Genomic DNA, 21,053 nt, shown 5'->3' with positions numbered 1-21,053 from the left:
GATACCTGTGGAATGGATGATAACATGTACTATATGTAATACAACATGTTTTAATGTATATTGTTACACATAAGCTTATTTATTTATTGAGGCTTTGTATGTTGCCCAGAAGAGCTAAGTAAGATACAATGGATGTGACTTAGCCGGGTCACTGTCTGCCTAGACAAAGCTCCATATTGACCACTCTCTCACTTAACAATTCTTTTTTTTTTATTAAGCACCACGCCCTTGGTTAAACATAGAAATAAAGACAAGCGTGGGCCAGCCTTAGGGTTTGCACAGGGCACTCATGGAAAGAGACCGGGGGACAGAGAGTCTGGCCACAGAGTCCCGGTGAAGTGGCGGAGGACGCCTCACTTCCCGCGCCGACTGCGGCTCTCCCACAGCCGGCACTGCCCACTCCTCCAAAGGTCCAGACCAGGGCAGAGTGCAGCAGCATCTTCAGCCAGCCTGCCCGCCCGCCCGCCAGCCCGCCCGCTCCGCCTGGCCACCCCGCGTCTCCATGGTAACTGTACACAAACTACCTACCCTGGCCGCCCGAGTTGCTCGCCTGCAGAGTCAGGTCACTGCTGGGCGGGTGGAGAGAGCCAGGTAATGAATTGGGAGTGGGAGCGGGAAAGGGGGCTTCCGACCAGACCCAAAGCACCTGTGAGCAGCGCTGGAAACAGTAACAGCGGAGGAAATTCAGCTCATCCTTCAGCTTTCTGGAGGCAGCGGCAGCGGCAGTGGAGCAGGTGGGGCGGGGCCGAGTGGGGCGGGGCCAGGCGAGGTCGCGTTAGGAGCGTCCCCCTGGGAGCAGCTCTGCCACTGGGCCTGCGTGGATTCCCAGGGACGCATGCGTCGAAGTGTTGGGCCGTGGGTGCCGCCCACGCCCGGGCGAGAGCTGGCGTGCAGGGACCGGGTCTTAGGAGAGAGGGCCGGGGTCAGGGTGGTGCTGGAAAGGGACGGCGCGGAGGCGTTGGGGTGGGGGGTTTGTGTGGAGCGCGGTTGGGAGGGGCTTGGAGGGGATTTACTTTTAAATTAGCAGTTTACCTAGTGATCTCTCTTGAGCCCTAATGAGATTTCAGCGCCTCTTTTGAATGTCCGTAAAGCGGGACTGTAGACTGTAGCTCACTGCAAGCTACAGAATCATCAATGCATCAGGATTTACTGAGTCACATTGCTGCTGTATATAACCTTGAACTTGTCCTTAACCTTTCTGTTTTTTTCATTTGTAAAATGGAGGGCAACCTAATATCCAGCTAGGTCTTGTAGTTTTGAAGATTGAGAAAATAGAAAACACACGTCCCAATAAATAATTGTTAAAACAGTTGTCTGTTATTAAGCCCTCATGTTTGAGCAACATTTGAGTTTACAAAGGTTCTTTAATGTTTATTATTATTATTCTTAGTAACCCTTCCCTGTTGTTCTGAGGTAGGGGCGTTTTTTTTTCACTGCAAAGGAAAAAGGAGCTCAGTCTAATAAGTGACAGAACTAGGTTCTGTCATTTTTTGTTTTTGATGTGTTGTCACTGTTGGTTGGTTACAAAGTACCCCACTTATTCTTTTCTGGTTTAAATTTTATTCTACTCAATCATTCAGCAACAGTGTTAAATTTTACAGTGTTAAATACAAGTGAGACCATAATCACTCTCCTTTCAAGGTTTGTGCCATGCTTTATAAATATGAGAATTTTTCGACTGAAGTGTTGTGAACATTGGGAAAATGCCACATTCCTTGGTGCCAAGTGTCTTGAAAAGAATAATTAAATTGAAAATATTTTTGAGTTCATACTATGTGGAAGGCATCATATTAGATAGGAGATGATACTAACCAGAACAAAGGGCATGTAATCATTCTCCAAGTGCCCCACAAGATTTTGCACTAAACAGGCAATAAATACTTAGCTGATTTGACAATTTTGTGGACTGAAACAAAGTTTTATTTATCTCTGTCAGGGTCAAAATCTGTGACTCAACATTAATTATCCAAGTCCCTTATATTGGCACTTGGACTCCATTATGGCAGCTTTGCCTACTTAATATAAAATGACTCACATTTGTAATTCACAAATTTTATCATAATGCAACTTTTTTTGATCTCTCATTGCCATTTTGAAATACATTCAGTGTTGGTTGTCTTCCCCTGTGCCTGGAAGGAAAGACCTTGTATTTTCTGCTCTTTTGTAGATAGCTGATATCCCTATGGTAACTAAGTCTTAACTGCAGCTTCTTTCCAAAATTAAAATATTGGGTGCTTCAAACATCACTTGAAAGTAAGAATCATCCCCCATGCCCTTCCTCGGACTCAAGTTCCATAGTTGGAACTTTTCCAGCTGGGTTATAGTTGACCGAGACGCCACTTTCCCACATTCAGTAGACCCAGCTACTGTAGACCCAGCCTGGTTGAAGCAAGGAGAAACAAGGAGACCGAGCACTTAATTCTAAAATTGACTGATTTTGATCCTGCTGTGTCTGGCTATGCAATTTCTGGTTTTTTCCCTAGATCCTTGGGAGTTTACAATTAATGGGGACTTCGCACAGCTTTTCCAGGTGTAGGTGCAGTGTTATTCCACTGATTACTTGCTGCTCATTCTCTGTCTCTAGAAATCCAGACTTTATTCCTTTTAAAATAAAGTTTTAGACATTCCTGAACTTCTCTTGTCCAAGGGAAACCCCACCCCATCCATACCTTGTCCAGGTGACTCAGAGTGCAGGCCCATTCCCATGCTACCTCATCCAGGCTGCCACAGGAAAGCCTTAGCTTTCAACACCAGCTAACTGAAGCCTCTGACAGGCCCTTTGAAGCCTCTCTCACTGGATTTGAGATTTAAAAAAAGTAGCATCCCCACACTCATCTGCAAAGAAATTTCCTTACACACACTTCCCCAAAGCTCTCTGACTTGTAGCGTCAGTCTGAACCCTTAGGTCCAGGGTGTCTACATGTTTGTTAGCTTGCATTGGGGAGACTTGCCTCCCAATGGAATTGATGATTATACCTTACCATCTCAGTTGAAACTTCATTTTAAAAACCTGTGAGAGAGCCAGTTATTGACTATGGTCTTATACCAGAGGACCTTGATCTCGAATAGACCTCATAAGTCCACAGTTGGAACCTGAAGTTAGCCAGCTCAGTCATCCAGGAAATGTCAGCCAGGCAAGTTAGAACAATTGAAAAGAATGACAAGGGCAGGCTTATAGGAAGCAATTATTTAAAACAATAAAGCTGCCTGGTTTACTTCACTTAAGGACGCGATATGAGGACTTATGGAGACTATCCAAGCAGTGACTGTCGCACTGATGGATGTTGCTCTATGGCTACCTGACAGCTACTTAACAGAATTTTACATAGTTAAGCTTTGTAAGTGGAATTATTTTAAAAACAAAATTATTGACATTACACATACCATAGAGAGATCGAAGAGGAAAATAAAGCATAATTATAAAGCATTTAACTATCTAATATATTATCCTATGTATCAATAACTCACTGCACAACTTTTATAAATAATATTTTTAAAATACTTGATAGTTTCCAAAATTATTTTCATATGGAGCATGTCATTTTTGTTTTATTTAGAGCCTAAATAAGCCAAGAGATAGTTAGCTTCAGGATTATTATCCCAGTAAGAGCAAACAGTGGTTCAAGGACGTGATCTGTCCATAGTCACACAGCTAAGAGAGTGTGAGGCAAGTGTTCTTGATGCCAGTGTGTCACCTGCCATTGGACAAGCATAAGCGTTTTTCAGGCTGAGGCCTTTCCTTAGAGCACTGAGAAGTACTTCCCAGGCTGCTAATACTATTATGATATGCTCTTTATTTTCTCCTTTCACCTCAGGATCTATCTTATGGGGGCCACAGGGGACAAGAAGAATTTAAAAATCTTTACATTGACTTGAAAATGCCTGTTGAATTTATGGATTTTTGAGTTAAGGTAAAAATTATATTGATGGTTGACTGGATAAAACACAATCTAATATGAAAAAGCTCAACACTTATGAAGGCAAAGATACTTTTATCCATAGACTCTAGCAGTGGGTTTTGGAGAGATTTTTGAAGGCATCTTGTTCTGACTGGAGTGAGAGAACCAACAGAGAAATGACGCTGGTGCTCTAGTTTGGCGCTGGTCTTTCTGCTGCCATTAGAATCACCTGGAGATCTTCAAAGACCATCTCGGGCGTGGTCAGAGAGGGCTTTGGGAAGTGGGGTTTGGAGGAGGCTGTTGTGAGGGCCAGAAAATGAAGCCTAAGGTTTGGCCAGGCTGGTCAGGGTCAAAAGCCCAGGGAGGTCAGAGGAGACAATGCCAGAGAGGAGACAGAGGGAGAAAAGAACCTCACTCATCAGTAGTTGGTTCCTCCAGGCTCACGTAGTAATATAACTGCTCGGGTGTTCTGTGTGCACTCCATGTGCCACCCACAGCCCTGGAGAGCTGTGACCAGCAGAGCTGAAGGCTCTAAGTGAAACAGGCTTCCCAGTCTTTGTGGGTGATAAGAGCAGTGAGTTGCCCCGAGCAGGAACCCCTAACTAGTCTGAACTCCTGTGTCCATAAAGGGAGTCACCCAGGACACATACTTTGCCTTTTCTCTTTGCTTCAACCAGGCTGGGTCTAAAGAGCATTTTATTTTGGTAATATGACAAGAAGGAACATTTAAATAGAGAAAAGAAAGGTCTGGTTTAACTAGGAATTCAGGTGACCAAGAAGTGTAGAGTCCAGCCCCAGGTTTAAATATTCAGATAGAAGGAACTCTAGCAGCCCTCAAATAACTGAAAATGTCTGGGCTTCCAAAGACAATCATCATTAAGAGATGAAGATATTAAACATACATAATCACTAAGATGAAAACAATCATACAATTCGTCATGCTATTCAGATAAAGGATTATTATATACGTAGAGTATCCTATATTTTCTACCACAAAGTTAAAATAGCCATAAAAATTTTAAATCATATAATGATGACTTGTGCACTTACAAAGCACCTTTTTTTTGGTCAGTTCTCAAACCACTTCACATTTCACCAAACTAAATACACATATTCCTGTGAGCATGCAGACACATGTACCCATGAAGTAGGAAAATATGATGACAGCAATCATAGACTGTATCAATGCCCTGATTGTGATATTCCTATAGTTCTGGAAGATGCTGCCACTGAGAAAACTGAGCAAAGGGTTGGGGATATCTCAGGACTTCTCAATACTGTTTCTTACAACAACATGTGAATATACAATGGTCTTAGAATAAAAGTTTAACATAAACCACTCCACTCTCTCACTTTCTATTTCCTCTCTACTAGGATCACAGATGAAAAGTTCTGATGCAAACACAGAGGAGATATAAAATCAGAAGTAAATAGGATGGGTATCCATTCATGCAGGTTGGATAAAACAATCATTCCTGAAACTTGAAAACCAGTGGAATGGTCTTAACTGACCAAGAAAAGTGAATTCCTGCCTGAAAGACTCAATGAAACTAGTTGTCCTTTCTAAATTCACACTCAGAGGCTGTGAAATGGGCAGTATACCTATCAGGGCTCTTTCTCTTTAAACTCAGTGTTACGTTTCTTATTAGTATATAGAAACAAAGCACCATTCAATTGTCAGATCATTTTCATTTTGAGAGCTCAAACTCAAATTAAGGAACACTTGGCAGCGATGTAGTGTTCATGCAGCTCATTTTCTTTCAGGCGTGGAGACCCCCGACTTCTCCAGACCACAGCTGCTAGCACTGCCCATTGGCTTCAGCTGCTCCAAGCTGCCCTCGCCCCTCACCCCGCCCTCGCCCCCCACCCTGCCCTCTAATTAAGCTGTAGGGACACGCCCTGAGCCTACTAGTGCGAGGCACCTCCTCCCCAGAGGCCTTGCACACATTAAAGCTTTGTCAGGGCCTGTGCTAAGTGGCTCCTCTTCTTTTTTTTTTTAAAGATTTATTTATTTATGCACACAAATAGGGTACAGGGCAGAGGTGCAGGGACGGTGAGAAGATTCACCAGAGACAGAATGGGGGGCAGAACAGGAAGATTGACAAAGTCCACTGCTGAGGGGAGCAGCAGGTGGGAGGGTCAGGAGAGGTCTGCCGCGCCATGTGGGTCACCTCCGGGGCAGGGGATCAAACTCATGTTGAAGTGGCTTTAGTCTCTTAGTGCTGTGCTCTAACCCATTGTGCCACCAGGGAGGGCCCTAAGTGGCTCTTGTTCTTAAGAAGCCATGTGCTTGCACCTCATACCCGCTGGCAGCTTAGGACCACTCCAGACAGAGGCACTGCAGCTCTCTAGCCAGGATGCACCCCCAAGTTGTGCTTCATTATGTTCCCCAAGCACTTGGGCCAAGGGTCCTACGCTGACATAGAGTTCTTGCACTAAAGAATATAGCAAGAAGAAAGGTGGATGTTTTTGAAGACAGCTTTTAAAGATGTCCAGGCCATCTCTTTTTTGCTTATTGTTTTTTCATTATGTTATTCTTCGTGTTTATTTGGGCCTCAGAAGAAGAGACTAGAAATGTAAACCAAGTGGAATGGTAAGCAACAGAGATCACAGATCTTGTCTGTCCCACTCACCCTTCAGTACCCTTAATACAAGAATGGTAATGGAACATGGAGATTTCACTACACATTTGTTGAATAGGCAGACAAATAAACACAGACTTCATGATACGCCATGTCACGGTGTCATCATGGGTAACCCACATGCCTACCCTGACGTCTTTCCACTAAATCAGCCCTGGTCTCCTGCTAGTTATTTCTGGTGGTGCCCATAGTGAGCCATCTCACTTGTGCTCAGAAAACAAATCTGCTCACATTCCCCCAGCTCTACCTCGAAGGCCCTTGCTGCTCTGGCTTTGGGGGTCCTTCATTCAAGGGAGAGCAGATTTCTTCCAGCCTCCCTACTGCTGCCACCCCTCGGTGGGAGTGTGGGGTGAGACCTTCTGAATTATGTCTCTGGGCCTGAGACAGCTCTGCTGCTGCCCAGCTTCATAGTGTACCCTGGCTTCTCACCTGCTCCTACCTCATGTGTACTGGACCAGTCTACACGCCTGGCTAAGGGTCAGACCCTCTTCTGTCCCTCTCTCTCTCTCTCTTTTTTTTTTTTTTGTCTCTCCATTTCCTTCATGCAGACTCCAAATTCTGCAAATCAACCCCGCAAACAGGTATCTTGAGGGACCACCAGTCTCCCAGATCTAAAATCCACTGGTCCCTGTATGAACTATGCTGTGCTCAGGGCCTAGAGTTTGAGGTCAAGCTTCACAATGTCCCCTCAGCCACCTGGTTGAAAGCATGGGAGCTCCTTGTACCTCCATCTCTGGGCCTGTGAAATAAAGTGGGTCCTAGCAGCCCCTGGGGCCAAGAAGTGTTTGAGAAGACAGTGAAGACAAGAGGCACAAGAAGGGGATGGAATGGGGAAACTTGGATTATCCAGGAAAGGTGTGTAGGGGAGCTCTTGTAGGAATGGGAAGAAACAGCCCCGCTAAGAATGAGGTGGCCAGTGCAGAGGAAAAGATTCCTCTTACGGCGGGGTCAGCTCCTAAGTCCCAAGAGCTTATGGAAGGATGAGCAAATTCAGCTCTTACCTGTCATACCTGCAAGCTGGTCACATTCCTAGGCCACACTTTATTTCCTTTGTGGTTTGTGCTTTTGGTGTCATATCTAAGGATCCATCACCAGAGCCAATGTCATGATTTGCTCCTGTTTTCTTCTAAGAGTTTCATAGTTTTAGTCTTACCTTTAGAAGTCTTGACCTGTTCTGAGTTGTTACGTAGAGTGTAAGTAATGGTCAAATCTTGTTCTTTTGCATATGGCCATCCAGCTGCCCAGCTATGGAAGACAGGAGACATGTTTTTTAGGCAACAATACATTGTGCTTTTTTTGGCCCAGGGGCAGAAGAACCTGAGTAGACTTTTTCAGCAAAGGGGGCTGTAAGATCCTGACCATGTGAACTTGTCAGCAGGTGGATGGTGGTTGTCATAAAGCACTGAGGAAACCTCTCTCAGCATAAGAGTTTCAGTAGCTGTTTGGGGTTGGCTTGCTGGTGGGCAGGGCAGTGATGGAGGAGACGTGGCTTTGGGGTAGCAAAAACGTCGTTATGTGGTGGCAGCAGCAATGGCAGTTGGGTGTACTGAGTGGGACGCCCACGGTCACCAGGTTGCTGTTTTCTCCAGAGGGAAGAGAAGGCCTTGAGGGCATGGGGTTCAGTATTTCTACTACTAGTGGGCAGTTGGAGCCAAAATTATTTTTGTTACTTTTTTGCTTGTCCTTCCTAGGATAACATGGCTTGGAAAGGCACGAGTTACAATTAATTTCCCTTTTCAAAGTGCTGTTCAAAAAGAACATTCTGTTTTCCAGGATCCAGGCTTTCTGGGAGAAATTCTATACTAGCATTCAAAATTAAGCCACATTTGCCAAAATGTAAATTTCTTTCAATGGCTAATTTTTAAAAAAGTGACTGCTTATGTTTGTAGCACAGAAAATAAGAGGAAAAAGGAGGAGTAATTTACCTGAAAAATAGCAGTTTTATTTTGGGGCCGACATGCCACAGAACTGATGTAGTTCTATAGTATTAATAATCTACTTCAAATTTTTCAAATGTCAAAAATACAGTTTACATTTACTGCCACAAATTCAGTGAACATTTTTTCATTATGCACTAAGCAGAAAACTTGAAATTAAATGTTCAGCAATGTTCAGACGAATGAAGAAATCCCCTCCCCCAGGCCATCTTTTGACAGAACTGGGACAATCCAATATAATAACCTCTAAAAGGATTAATTCTGCTTAGAACAAGATCCTGGGGGGGGGGAGGGGGACAACAAAACTACATGATACTTTCTGCAACGTTCTTGATAATGTGCACATCTTTACTACATTTACAATCTGTGAGCTGGTGATGACATGAAAGGGCTAGAGGAAGGAAACTTCACAATCAGAATCTGCAGGAAAAACCTATAGTGATTAAAATATACAACACAAAACAGCAATAAGGTTCCATTGTGCTTGTCTTCAACTGATAAAATGTCTGAAACATACCCACTGCTGCCTACAGTGTAGTGAAACTCATCCACACGTGCATTGCTGATGGCAATGCAAAGCTGCCTTGACAACGCCAATGGAAATTGGTAGATGATTCCATGATTTGTGTTATCCAAAGGAAGGGCAATACTTTATGCCTATTTAAATGAATTAACATAAGGGCATGTGCAAGCTGAAAGTCTCTTCACTGCCAAGGGGGTTGGTGGTTAGGGAAAACGCACTGTGCCCACGCACTGTACATAGGGACACTGAGAGGCACTGAGACTTGCATGTGTATCATGGCCGGGGGGTGCCAGGATGCCTGTCGGGGAGGGGGAGGGGCAGGTCTGTAAGTGCAGATTTCCCTTTAGTCAGTGAAAGTATCATTCATGTCAAAATGGTTTTCTTTGTTGTTTAATTCAAAAATGAAATACATTTCAAGGGTAGTATATTATCTTTTAGTTTCTTGTAAGAGGATGCAAAATCAAACTTGAACAGCATCTCACTTTTCAAAACACTTATATGCTTGGCTTGACAGGACTAGAGCAGTGTGATTGCTTTCATACAGTGTTAGGTATTTCCTCCCATTAGGCTAGGGAGGAAAATTCTCAGGATATAAAGCCATTAGGTAGGCGTGCTGAAGGAGAGAGAGAGTAGGAGCACATTTCCAGAGAAAGGTAAATGTCCTTGAGCCACCCCAGGGAGGACAGATTCAGCATCAGGCACAATTTCCAGGCCTCACTCACACTTTAGTCTCTTTGAAGGGTGCACCCCTCACAATACATGCCCCCTCCCTGATGTTTCACAATGCCAAGGCCTAATGATCCCCTACCGGAGAGGACATAGTCGTGCGTACCCAGTAGTCATTTTTCACATCTTCCTTGCAGAGTTCCTGCTAATGAGTAACAGAACCCATTGAAGCTAATTTAAAGCCGGAAAAGAATTCATTTAGGGACATAGGGAGCTCATAGAATCGAGGAGGGCTGGAAAATCAGACTTAAAGTCTAGGCAACCCTGTGGCGCAGCGGTTAAGTCTCAGCACTATGAAGCTGTCGCCAGCCATTGCAGCATGAGTTTGACTCCTGGCCAGGGAGCTGACCCAAATGGCCCAGTAGACCTCTCCTGTCTTGATCGCTGCTCCCCTCAGCAGTGTATTACAGTAGATCTGCCTGCTCAGCTCCCAGCTCTGTCTCTGGTGAATCCCCTTACCTCCTGCACCAATGACCTAGACCCTAGTTCGAATATGCATGCATAAGTAAATACAAATTTTAAAAAGTCAATGTAGCATATGGTCAATAATACCCAAATTATACTACTAAACTGCTCATGGAGAAACTGTGGCCACTGTTCCCTGTATAGACACTGTCTATGCTCAGCATGTTACCACGCAGCTATCACTGAAAAGTAGACTGTCTTGAAACTAGACGGTCTATCCTATCTTCACTGGGAAATGAATTCTGTGCACACATGGAAGAGCAAAAATGTAGTCCCAATATTAATTTTTTTTAATTAAAATAATTTCTTAAAAAAAAAAAAAGAAAATTGTCCCTGGAACCTAAGCCTTCCCTTTGCCTGGCTCTGAATTCAGATGTTACGCAGCTATGCCCAATTACTGGAGCCCAGGTAGAATACCTGCACCCAAACAGACCTGCCAATGAAGGGTGGCGGGACTCATAATGTGGACCTTTCTCAAATACCAGGAACCACAAATATGACAAATAAGAACGCTTTACCCTCTTTGTCTAATTGCCCACTCACTCTTTGTGGCCACAAGCTTTGGCCAAACTTCCAACCCCAGTTATTTTGACTAAACCAGTTGTAGAAATTCCCTTTCCTCAACGGTAACTGGCAAAAAAGGGTATGTGATCTAATTCTGACTAACAAATTCAACAAGACACCTGCTGAGGGATTTTGTGAGAGGATTTTCAGTCTTAAAAAGTGACACAAGGACACAGGAATCTCTTTTTTCTGCCACTGGACTGTGGTGGTTGGGATGAAAAGTCCAGAACTGCAGCCCATCTGGTGCCTGACATTTAACATAGCAGAGCAAAAAGAATTCACTCTTGATTTTTTATAGTATTACTTAGTTCCTGCTTCATTTAGCAGTGTCCATTCATCTCAGGGTGGTTTTGTGAAATAATGTTCTTTCTATTGGTGGAGCCAGTTTGAGCTGAGGATTGTCTGCAGCTCAAGGACCCCCATCTATCCACTCTGAGTTCGGTGTGGTAAGGACGACTGAATCACAGGAACTTACGGCTCAGTCATCTCCTTGGCCTGAAGAAGCTAAAGTGAATGAGTCAAGTGTGGTCATGTTAAGAAAGTCAGTCTGAACAGCTTTTTCTGTCAGAGGGACCCACAGGCAACCCTCCCCCACCCCTTCAGGAACAGTGGCTATTTCCTTTTGTAGAATTCCATTCCCCCATTATGTTCAGTAATTGGAGATTCCCTGTCCTATCATCAAGAAGGATGAGGGAATTCCTGGAGGTTCTTACTAACAGAAGCTTCCTGTTGCTCTCTGGAACTTCCAAGGGCCAACTCAAGACCTCAATCAGACTATTTTCCTTAAAAATTTACATCTCCAGGCCTTCCCTGGTGGTGCAGTGGGTTAAAGAACAGCACTGAGAAGCTAAAGCCACTTCAGCATGAGTTAGATCCCCGCCTGCCCCGGAGGAGATCCACATGGCACCGCAGACCTCTCCTGACCCGCCCCGCTGCTCCCCTCAGCAGTGTACTTCCTCGATCTGCCTGTTCTGCTCCCCACTCTGTCTCTGGTAAATGCTCTCACCGCCCCTGCACCTCTGGCCTGTACCCCAGTTCTGTATGTACAAATAAATAAAGCTAAAAAAAATCATAAAAAAAATTACATCTCTAACCAAGTGACTCAAGGACAGAAAATAGCAGTGGGTGTTCATTCACTCCAGAAAACTCCCACTCCAGCCCCAGTACCTGGCTGGGACTGCTGCTTTGTCCTGCTTCCTAGTTGCCCAAAGCTGCCCTGAAGGAATAACTGTTCTGTTTCTAAAACCACCAAGTTCCCAGGAAACAGAGATTTCAAAACCTCCTCAGAAACATTCCAGTATGAGACCTTACACACTGGACGAAAATCCAAATTTGCCTTATGAAAAGACAATTCCACCTCTTTCTGTAAGGACTGCCTCAGGGAATTTAAACTGCCGTGCTCTTAATACATGAAATCCATGCTAGTTCTTATTCTCAAATTTCGGAACTTTTTAATTCTAAAATAAAATAAGTGATAGAAAACAAACTGCTAAAATCAAACAAGCTCATCAAGAAGTTTACAGATGAGTCAACTGCTCACAAATAATTTATGTTTATAAATTCCAGAGAATATTAGTATCTCAGACCTCAGCTTGCTGGGAACTTGAGAACAATTATCTGAACTATTTTTTAAAGTATTTTATTTCTAGGAACTGTAATGAGTATTATATGACATCTAAAGGCAAAGAGAAAAAAGAAAACCATTTCACTTTTTCACCGAAACGTTTAAAAACTTCCCTGAGCTTTTAATATTGTGGTAAAACACAATATTAATAAGAAAATGTATTGTCTCAACCATTTTAATGTTATAGTTCAGTGGACTTTCTAAAGAAACATTAGCCAATTTAATGTTTTGGGAATTATTAAACATTCTCATATAATTTGTTAACATAAGAACTTGTGAAGTTTCAAATAAAACCAAAATTCTTTGTTCTGTCCTCAGAAAATGTTCGAAAATTGTGTACTGAAAACACATTATAGCAATGACCTCTCTTCTGATTTTGAGCATTGAAACAAATGAAAATTATCAAACAAATAAAGAAAAATACATGCATGATACAAGTCACTTAACTTCTCACTCTAAACCTTTAGATATTTGAGCATAACAGATCATCAGTACATCTTACTGTAGTCAAAAAGAAATTATAGATCAAATATACCCTTAAAATGTTTACTGTGGAAATTTTTTAATATATCCACAGTGAACAAAGCAGTATCATGAATCCCCATGGCCTCAAACCCTAGCCTCAACAATTTATAGTCTGCCGTTTGAGCTATGTCCTCCTCACCCCCTCACCCCTCCCACCCCAAACACACACACTCACAAGGTCAGTTATTGTCAGTTTTACTGGTAACTCTTTCTGGTAACTTTTACATATTAAAACATGCAATCACAACAGTTCAATTTTGACAAATGAATACTCCCTTATAACCTAAACCCCCATCATAATATAGAAAATTTCCCTTTCCCCACAAAGCTCCCTTCTAGCTTCTTACCATCATTCCTCATTCAGAAACAGCCACTGTCTGATTTCTCACTTTGATTAAATTTTGTCTATTCTAGAGCTTCATGTAAGTGGAGACTACTCTCATGAAGCCCCTTCTTTTGCTGAGCATAATGTTTGTGGGGTTCATAATATCACTGAGTAGTTTCTTCTTTATTACTTCTGGGTAGCAATCCAAGGTGCAGATGCTGGTTCTGACAGTGGAAGAAACAATGGAAGATGACTCTTACCATCTGGATGATAGACATTAAGTTACTTCCAGCTGTTGGCCACTGTGAGAAGAGCTGTTATAAACATCCTTGTATAAAGTGTTTGTTATGGATGCAATTTTCATTTCTCTTAGATAAGTACTAGGAATGTGGTTGTTACATCACATTTTCGATCTATGTTTAATTCAAGTCATTTCCCAATGTGGTTATATCATTTTGTAGACCAACGTATGAATACAGCATTATACATCAACATATGACAATTCTAATTACTCCACATCCTTGAGAACATTTAGCTTTATAATTTTAAAAAGGTTAACCATTCTGAGGAATAGGTAGTGGTATAATATTATGGTTTCAATTTGAATTTTCCAATGACTAATGAGGCTGAGTACTTTTTCATATTAGTTAGAATTATAGCTTCACTGATAATATTTGTACAAATATTTGTCCTTTTTAAAAAGTTGGATCATTCATTTTTTTATTGTGGAGTTGTAGGATATTTTCACACATTCTGATATAAAAACTTTGGCAGAGACAAGTTTTGTGAGATTTTTTTCAGCCTTATCTATTCGTTTTCTTAAGTTTTTTTTTTTTTTTTCCTGAGATCATGTTGGTTCATAGCACTTTATATGGTTTAAAGGTTTAGGTTCACACCTCTTTTTTTTTTTTTTTTAAAGATTTATTTGTGCATACAGAACTGGGGTGCAGGCCAGAGCCTCAGGGGCGGCGAGAGGCTTCACCAGAGACAGAGTGGGGAGCAGAACAGGCAGATCGACGAAGTACACTGCTGAGGGGAGCAGCGGGCGGGTCAGGAGAGGTCTGCCATGCCATGTGGTCACCTCCGGGGCAGGTGGGGATTGAACTCATGCGGAAGCGACTTTAGATTCTCAGTGCTGTGCTTTAACCTGCTGCACCACCATGGAGGGCCAGGTTCACACCTCTTAATGTATGTTGCACACCATGCCCACCCCCCAAAACATCAGTAACCCTCCACCATAGTGTACTGGGTCCCACCTCACTTTGCTGTGTACTTCCCATCCTCCACTCCTCTGGTAGCCTCAGTTATACAGTCAGATTTCAGGGCTTGTTTTGGTTTGGTTTTGTCTGTTCCTCTGTACTCTACATATGAATGAAATAGTCTAGTATTTGTTTTGCTCCAACTGACCTATTTTGCATAACATAATCTCCAGTTCCATTCATGTTGGCACAAATGGCACATTTCATCATTTTTATAGCTGCATAGTATTCCATCTGTTATTGGGCACTCAGGTTGTTTCCAGAATTTGGCTATTGTCAACAGTGCTACAGTGAACATAGGAGTGTATATCTCCCTTTGAATCAGTGATTTTGTATTCTTTGGGTAGATATTTAAGAATGGGATTTTTTTTATCATATCATAAATCTATTTTTAATGGACCAGTCTATACTCCCATTAAATGTATAAGGGTTCGTTTTTTTCCTTACTCTTTCCAACCCTTGCTATTCCTGGTCTTTTTCACATGGGCCAAAGAGTTCCCACAGAGTGTGAATGATAGGAAAAGAGAAAAGAAAGCAATCCATTTCTTTCATATCTAAATTTCATAAAGTAATGTTGTTCTCCTTTATAAATGAAGATTGAGGCTTAGAACTATAACTGGCTTAAATGACTCCAATATGCTTTACATATCAGTAGGGTGACATTTGTAAATTGTTGAAGTTAGAGGTCCAGTTGCTAAATTCTTTGCCTTTGATGGATGATAATGTGTTCACTAAAGGAAAACTAGAAGCACTGAGAAGGTGCCATTGCTTTAAAATCTCTAACTTTTCTCTGTACACATGCTCAGTCTACTAATCAATCAACCTTCCAGTCAATTAATTAGTTTTAAGTGGGTTAAAAAGCCACTCTTAAAATCTATTACTAGAAGGCTTATATATTAATCATGCACATGATTGTGTTAATCATTTTACTCACATGGCTTTCTTCCAAATGACTATCAGAGGGAGACATGTGTCATCTATTTGTTCCTTTGGAAAGGGGAGAGAGACAATTGTGGATCTGGGACACTTCCTAGGCTTTAGAGGGAAAAGCATGTAGTTTTAGGAAACAGAATATGGGAGTTTCTAGAAGGCAGAAAGAATAAAGATGTTAATTTTTAAGAATATGCTACAGACTTGCTTATTTGGATTTTTTCCTTTGTCTTTTTGGGATTTTTCTAATGGTGGCAACTCAACACTATGGCCATTGTGATATGAACATTGCTAAAACTTCCACATATAATGCAACTATGGAGAAAAGTTTTCTCCTGATTTGCCTTTCTCACAAAGCTAACCTCATTGGGTTGACTCATGGAAAGAAAGGGCATTGAGCTTACAGACAGCTGGGCCAGGGGCTAAGCAAAGAACACCCTCTACATGACGCTCTCAAGCATTGTGGCTCACTGCGGCAGGCACACGATGCACCCCTCTAGGTCAAGGGAACTGTGCGAGGGAGCAGCACTGGCAGGCATGCAAGCAATGTGCCACTAGTTCTGATTCTCAACACACTGTGAAATCGGTAGTCACTTGTGTTTCCTTCTTTGCTTTGGTCCCCAGGAAACTCATATCCAAATTCAGAAGTTCAAGAATGTCGGGTATACTTTTCTGCCTATGAACTTCATCCTTGTATTTTAATCATATCTTTTTACAATTGTTTTCCTTTTGTCCCATGACTGTTTTTAGTTTGCTTATTATATTTGTATATATTCAGTTCAAATCCTTTTGAGAGTAAGGTGGAATGAATAAATAAGGCCTCTAGATTGTCTTTTAAGAATCTTGGGTATGCAGCATTATTTGGCAAGAAGAAATAGAGTTGATTAGAATCTTTTGTGAGTGAGTTATAGAGTAAGTTATAGCCTTGCTTTTGAGTAGGAAAACAATTTTTAAATGGGCCAAATTTTGTCTTTTGCATCTCAAAGCTGAGTTTCCCTGGGGCTTTATTATTATTATTATTATTATCATTCCTTCCTATCCAGAACAAATTGTTTCACTAGTCTGCTATTATTCTAATTTAAAATCTTTCCAAGTTTAGAAAGAGTATCAACTAGTTTCTCTCTAATTTTATGGAGGTCAAAATAAGGGAAAATAAAAACTACAGAAACATTATGGTCAAGTTTGCTAAATTAATGAAAACTTTGCTCTGAGAAATGACTCTATTAAAAAGTAGACTTAGACCCTCCCTGGTGGCTCAGTGGGTTAAAGCACAGCACTGAGAAGCTAAAGCCGCTTCCTCATGAGTTTGATTCCTGCCTGCCCCGGAGGAGATCCACATGGCATGGCAGACCTCTCCTGACCCGCCTGCCCAATGCTCCCTTCAGCAGTCTACTTCGTGGATCTGCCTGTTCTGTTCCCCACTCTGTCTCTGGTGAAGCCTCTCACCGCCCCGGAGTCTCTGGCCTGCACCCCATTTCTGTATGTACAAGTAAATAAATCTTTAAAAAAAAAAAAAAAGTAGACTTATCTGACAGGTTATGGACTTCATATCCCACACAGCTTACACAATTAGCAGAGACTGCTTTCATAAATGGTTTAGGCACAACTCTCTCGGCAATGCCTTCATGAAAAAATTCTGACCCAGCACCATCAACCAATATTTATCCAATAGCAGCTTTAGCCAAGATACTGCTCTCAGCACTCAAGGATGAGGATCCTTGGTTCTGGCCAGCTGAAAGACTACAGTGTTGGGAGTTGGAAGAATTGTGTGTGGAGAGAGAGACCGAAGGGTAATCCCTTCACTCACTAAATACTTATATTGCAAACACCCTGGGGGAGGTGCTGTGTGAGTTCCTGGGCCTGCTCCCTGTGTCAGTATGTCAAGGCTTCCCCACACCAGCAGGCAGTTCTTGGACAACAGCAGGTATCTCAATTCTCACCACACAGAGCAAGAGACAGCCTCAGATTCCATAGGTAAAGGACACAGTGTCCTCAGCCTACACCGTCACTTCAGATGCCAGTTGCAGCCCTGGCTGTTACCACGCTTCTGGCCAACTGGCTACAATTTGGAGACTCTCAGGAGCCCCACTCAGGCTTTGAGTGCCCCTCACAAAGCCTGGATTATTATCCTTCTTCTGTCCAACTGGTTAGCAATCAGAGGGTCCCAGGATACCCTTCAAGGTTCAATTAATTTGTCAGCAAGGCTCACAGAATTCAGGGAATCCCTTCACTCACTAATCACCGATTTATTACAAAGGCTGTAACTCAGGGTGCAGACAAATGGGAGAGATGCAAAGGGCAAGGGCTGGGGAAAGGTGGGGTTGCGCCCTCTCCCAGTGACCTTTCTCCCTGGATCTGCACATGATCACCAGTCTGGAAGTTCTCTGAAATACACCCCCCCCCCTTTGGTTTTTTATAGCTACTTCATACACAGACATGATTGATTCAATCATTGCATATTGGCGAGTGAACTAAATAATCCTCTAGCCCCTCTCCCTTGCAGGAAATCAGTCCCACCCTCCACTCAGTTGGTTCCCCCGGTAACCATTTTCCCTTTGGGGAATTTTCTAAAATTTGCCTTTCTTAACATAACAAGAGACAATACTCTCAATACTTAGGAAACTCCTAGGCATTTGGGAGCCAGGAGCCAGGAATAACGGATGAGGAGCAACTATGTCTAGGAAATGTGTTTTGGCCATCTGAGTGACTAAAACATATATTTCTTATAAATTACAGGATCACAAATGCCGAGCAGAAGGATAAGTATTTGTAAATTCAGAAGAGGAAATGGTTTGCTTTGGTGAATGAAAGCAACTGCTAGCTTCATGGAAGGAAGTTGCATTTTCATGTGGAAAATAGTCAAAAAAACCAGAGAGGGGCCCTCCCTGCTGGTGCAGTGGGTTAAAGCACAGCACTAGGAAGCTAGCCAGAGTGTAGCCGCTTCAATGCAAGTTCAATCCAGGCCAGGGAGGTGATCCACATGGCGCGGCAGACCTCTCCTGTACCGCCCGCAGCTCCCCTCAGTGTGTACTTCGTCAATCTGCTGTTCTGCTCCCCACTCTGTCTCTGGTAAATCCTCTCCCCACCCCTGCACCTCTGGCCTGAACCCCAGTCGTTTGCATGGGTGAATGGATTTTTTAAAATTTTACAATAGTTTATTTTCACATATTTTTGTGTATTTTTCTATCTCAGTTGCAATCCCCTTGGGCTTCCCATCACCAAATCACCCATGTGCCATCACCATAGTCCAGTGCATTTCCCTCCCCTGTCTGTTTTTGATCCCATTCCCCACTCCACCCCCACAAAATGTGAATGGATCTTTTATAAAGAAAGAAAGAAACCCACTATAGAGACCCTTGACTGGGGTAAAGGTGTGACTTCTCAATTTTGCAGTGTTGGGGGGGTGTCTTTCAGAGGTGGGGGAGATGAGAGGGAGTGGGATGGAGATAGGAACAAGGACATGGAGGGCCTTGGAGAGAGAGTGGTATTTCCTTTGACAGCAAAGAAAATTTTGTTTCATTTGATGTAGACATTACACCCTACCATTAGGTTTTACTGTGTCTTATCACAAAATCATAAAGCTATTTTTTTTATAAAGTGGAATGAAAGTATAAGTCCCAGGTTCCACTCCTGCAAACTGATAATGAACCAGTCTATTTTTGAGCTATCATGGCCTTGTTTTGATTCTACGCAGCACATAAATAACTTGAATCATGGAAAGAAGTAACCAGAAGTCAAATAGCATGTTTGGGAGGGCAGTTCCCGTTAGCTAAGCAATGTGACATTTTAACCTTCCTGCTTTCATTTGAATTGCCTGGGTCCACCTCTGAGTAGACCGCTGACATTTTAATAGTGTTGTTACACAACAAGCTTCCTTTGACTTTACTGAATTTTTCTTCTGACTTGCAGCTTTCCTGACACAACCAACTGAATCCCCTGTCAGAAATAGTCTTCATGTTACTTCCTTTGTTTCTCAAGCCCTTAAAGTTAAGGAAACAGTTTGTCATTTTTCTTTTAAAGATTTTGTTTGTATTATTTGTGCATACAGAACTGGGGTACAGGCCAGAGGTGCAGGGGTGGTGAGAGGATTCACCAGAGACAGAGTGGGGAGCAGAACAGGCAGATTGATGAAGTACTGAGAGGAGCAGCCGGCCGGCCAGGAGAGGTCTGCTGCACCATGTGGGTCACCTCCGGGGCAGGGGATCAAACTCACACTGAAGAGCCATGGCTAGCTTGCAGGGTTGTGCTTTAACCAGCTGCACCATCAGGGAGGGCCCCAATTTGTGATGTTTCTTCTAGTCTCTTATTCTTGAGTCAAACTTTCTGTTCTAGCTATATTATTGAAGTGGCATTTTATTCCCCCAAAATGCCCGTGTGGCTTTCCTCTATTAGCAAAAAGGATAATTTCAGTGATAGCTCCTTGCAAGGCATAATTAGGGGAGAGAAAAATTGCTCAAGGGTAAATGGGAGGTAAGATATAAGGGGATAGGGCAGGAAGTTTGATGTCAAGAAACCATTGCATATGATCTGAAATGCGACCCCGTGTTTGATAATGAATGGATTTAGGAATCTCTGGCTCAAAGCCAGGCAAGATGGGCCCTCAGAAGAAAATGTCAGAAAGGGTTGGGAAAATGAAAGGCTGGCAGAGAAGAGACATGGTTTCCTCCTCTTGTGGGACCAGGCCCCACCCTGCTGGGTCTATCTCCCTGGCTGAAAGAACAGAGACTGCCTGACTTTGGCTCCGGATACCAAGTTTTCCCTCAGCACTCGGGACAATTCCAGGAGCGCTTCCTGATGCAGGGCACTTCCCTGACCGTGGAACATCTCGCTGTGAACTGAGACCTGAACGCCTTTCATTCCTGTTAATGACAGAAGGCTCAAGATACTCAAGCCTGCCTCGTGGGGTATCACCCGGTTATGAGTAAGCTTGGCAGCTTTATCTTCCCTACAGACAAAGGCAGCTTCAGGGAACTGGAGGCTCACCTATGGGTGGCCTATCTAGAGAGAAAGGAAATGGGGCTTGGGGAAGGGAGAGACTGTGACAGAGGCAAGACCTGGGAGGGATCACGACTTTGGGGAATTCACCCTGTTTCTTTGGTGAACCAAAGAGCAAGAGCTGCCCTGGGGTGGACTGAGGAAGGTGGGGCAGATGACAGGATCCCCTTTTTTTGTTACACAAACTCACCCTTTATGCACCCATTATTATAGTTAGTGACTGGCAAAGGTGGAGCATCTTTGGGTCTTTCAATTGCAACTTCAAAGTCATCTGTGGCTGACCTGGCCATGAAAGCTGAGGTTTGGGTCCAGGCCTGGCGGGTGCTGTTTCAAGCAGGGACTCTGTGCCAGGGCCTGACAGCTGGTCTCTGCATGTTGGTTTTGCCACAGAAAAAGAAAGTTCCCTGATTTCCATTTCCCGAGAATGGAGCCATAACCCATCTTGTATTTGTGGACAATTCTGGCTCAGCCACATCCCCACAAGAGCCTCTGAGCCTGGAAATGTGAGCAGCTTGGTGGTGATGTTGATCAATCACTGTATTTATTGACTTCATCCCCAGGAGACTCTAGTTGAAGCAACATAAATTTTGCTATTTTGAAATACTGACCAAATCCAAGAGTAGTAACCACTCACTAACA

General features: G+C 43.0%; 1 protein-coding gene across 1 annotated transcript in view; it reads right to left on the bottom strand.

Moving 5' to 3' along the window:
- Positions 1-725, bottom strand: part of ARMC2 (armadillo repeat containing 2) — a 105,074-nt gene extending 104,349 nt beyond the window's left edge. Inside the window, exon 1 of the mRNA XM_004673754.2 lies at positions 529-725. The gene's annotated coding sequence lies outside the window, so the exon portion shown is untranslated. The remainder of the gene's footprint in view (positions 1-528) is intronic.
- Between the last annotated feature and the right edge of the window lie 20,328 nt (positions 726-21,053).

Source organism: Condylura cristata, unplaced genomic scaffold, assembly GCF_000260355.1.
Source record: "Condylura cristata isolate star-nosed mole 26May11 unplaced genomic scaffold, ConCri1.0 scaffold00001, whole genome shotgun sequence".
Taxonomy (NCBI): domain Eukaryota; kingdom Metazoa; phylum Chordata; class Mammalia; order Eulipotyphla; family Talpidae; genus Condylura; species Condylura cristata.
This window is presented reverse-complemented; position numbering and strand designations above follow the sequence as displayed.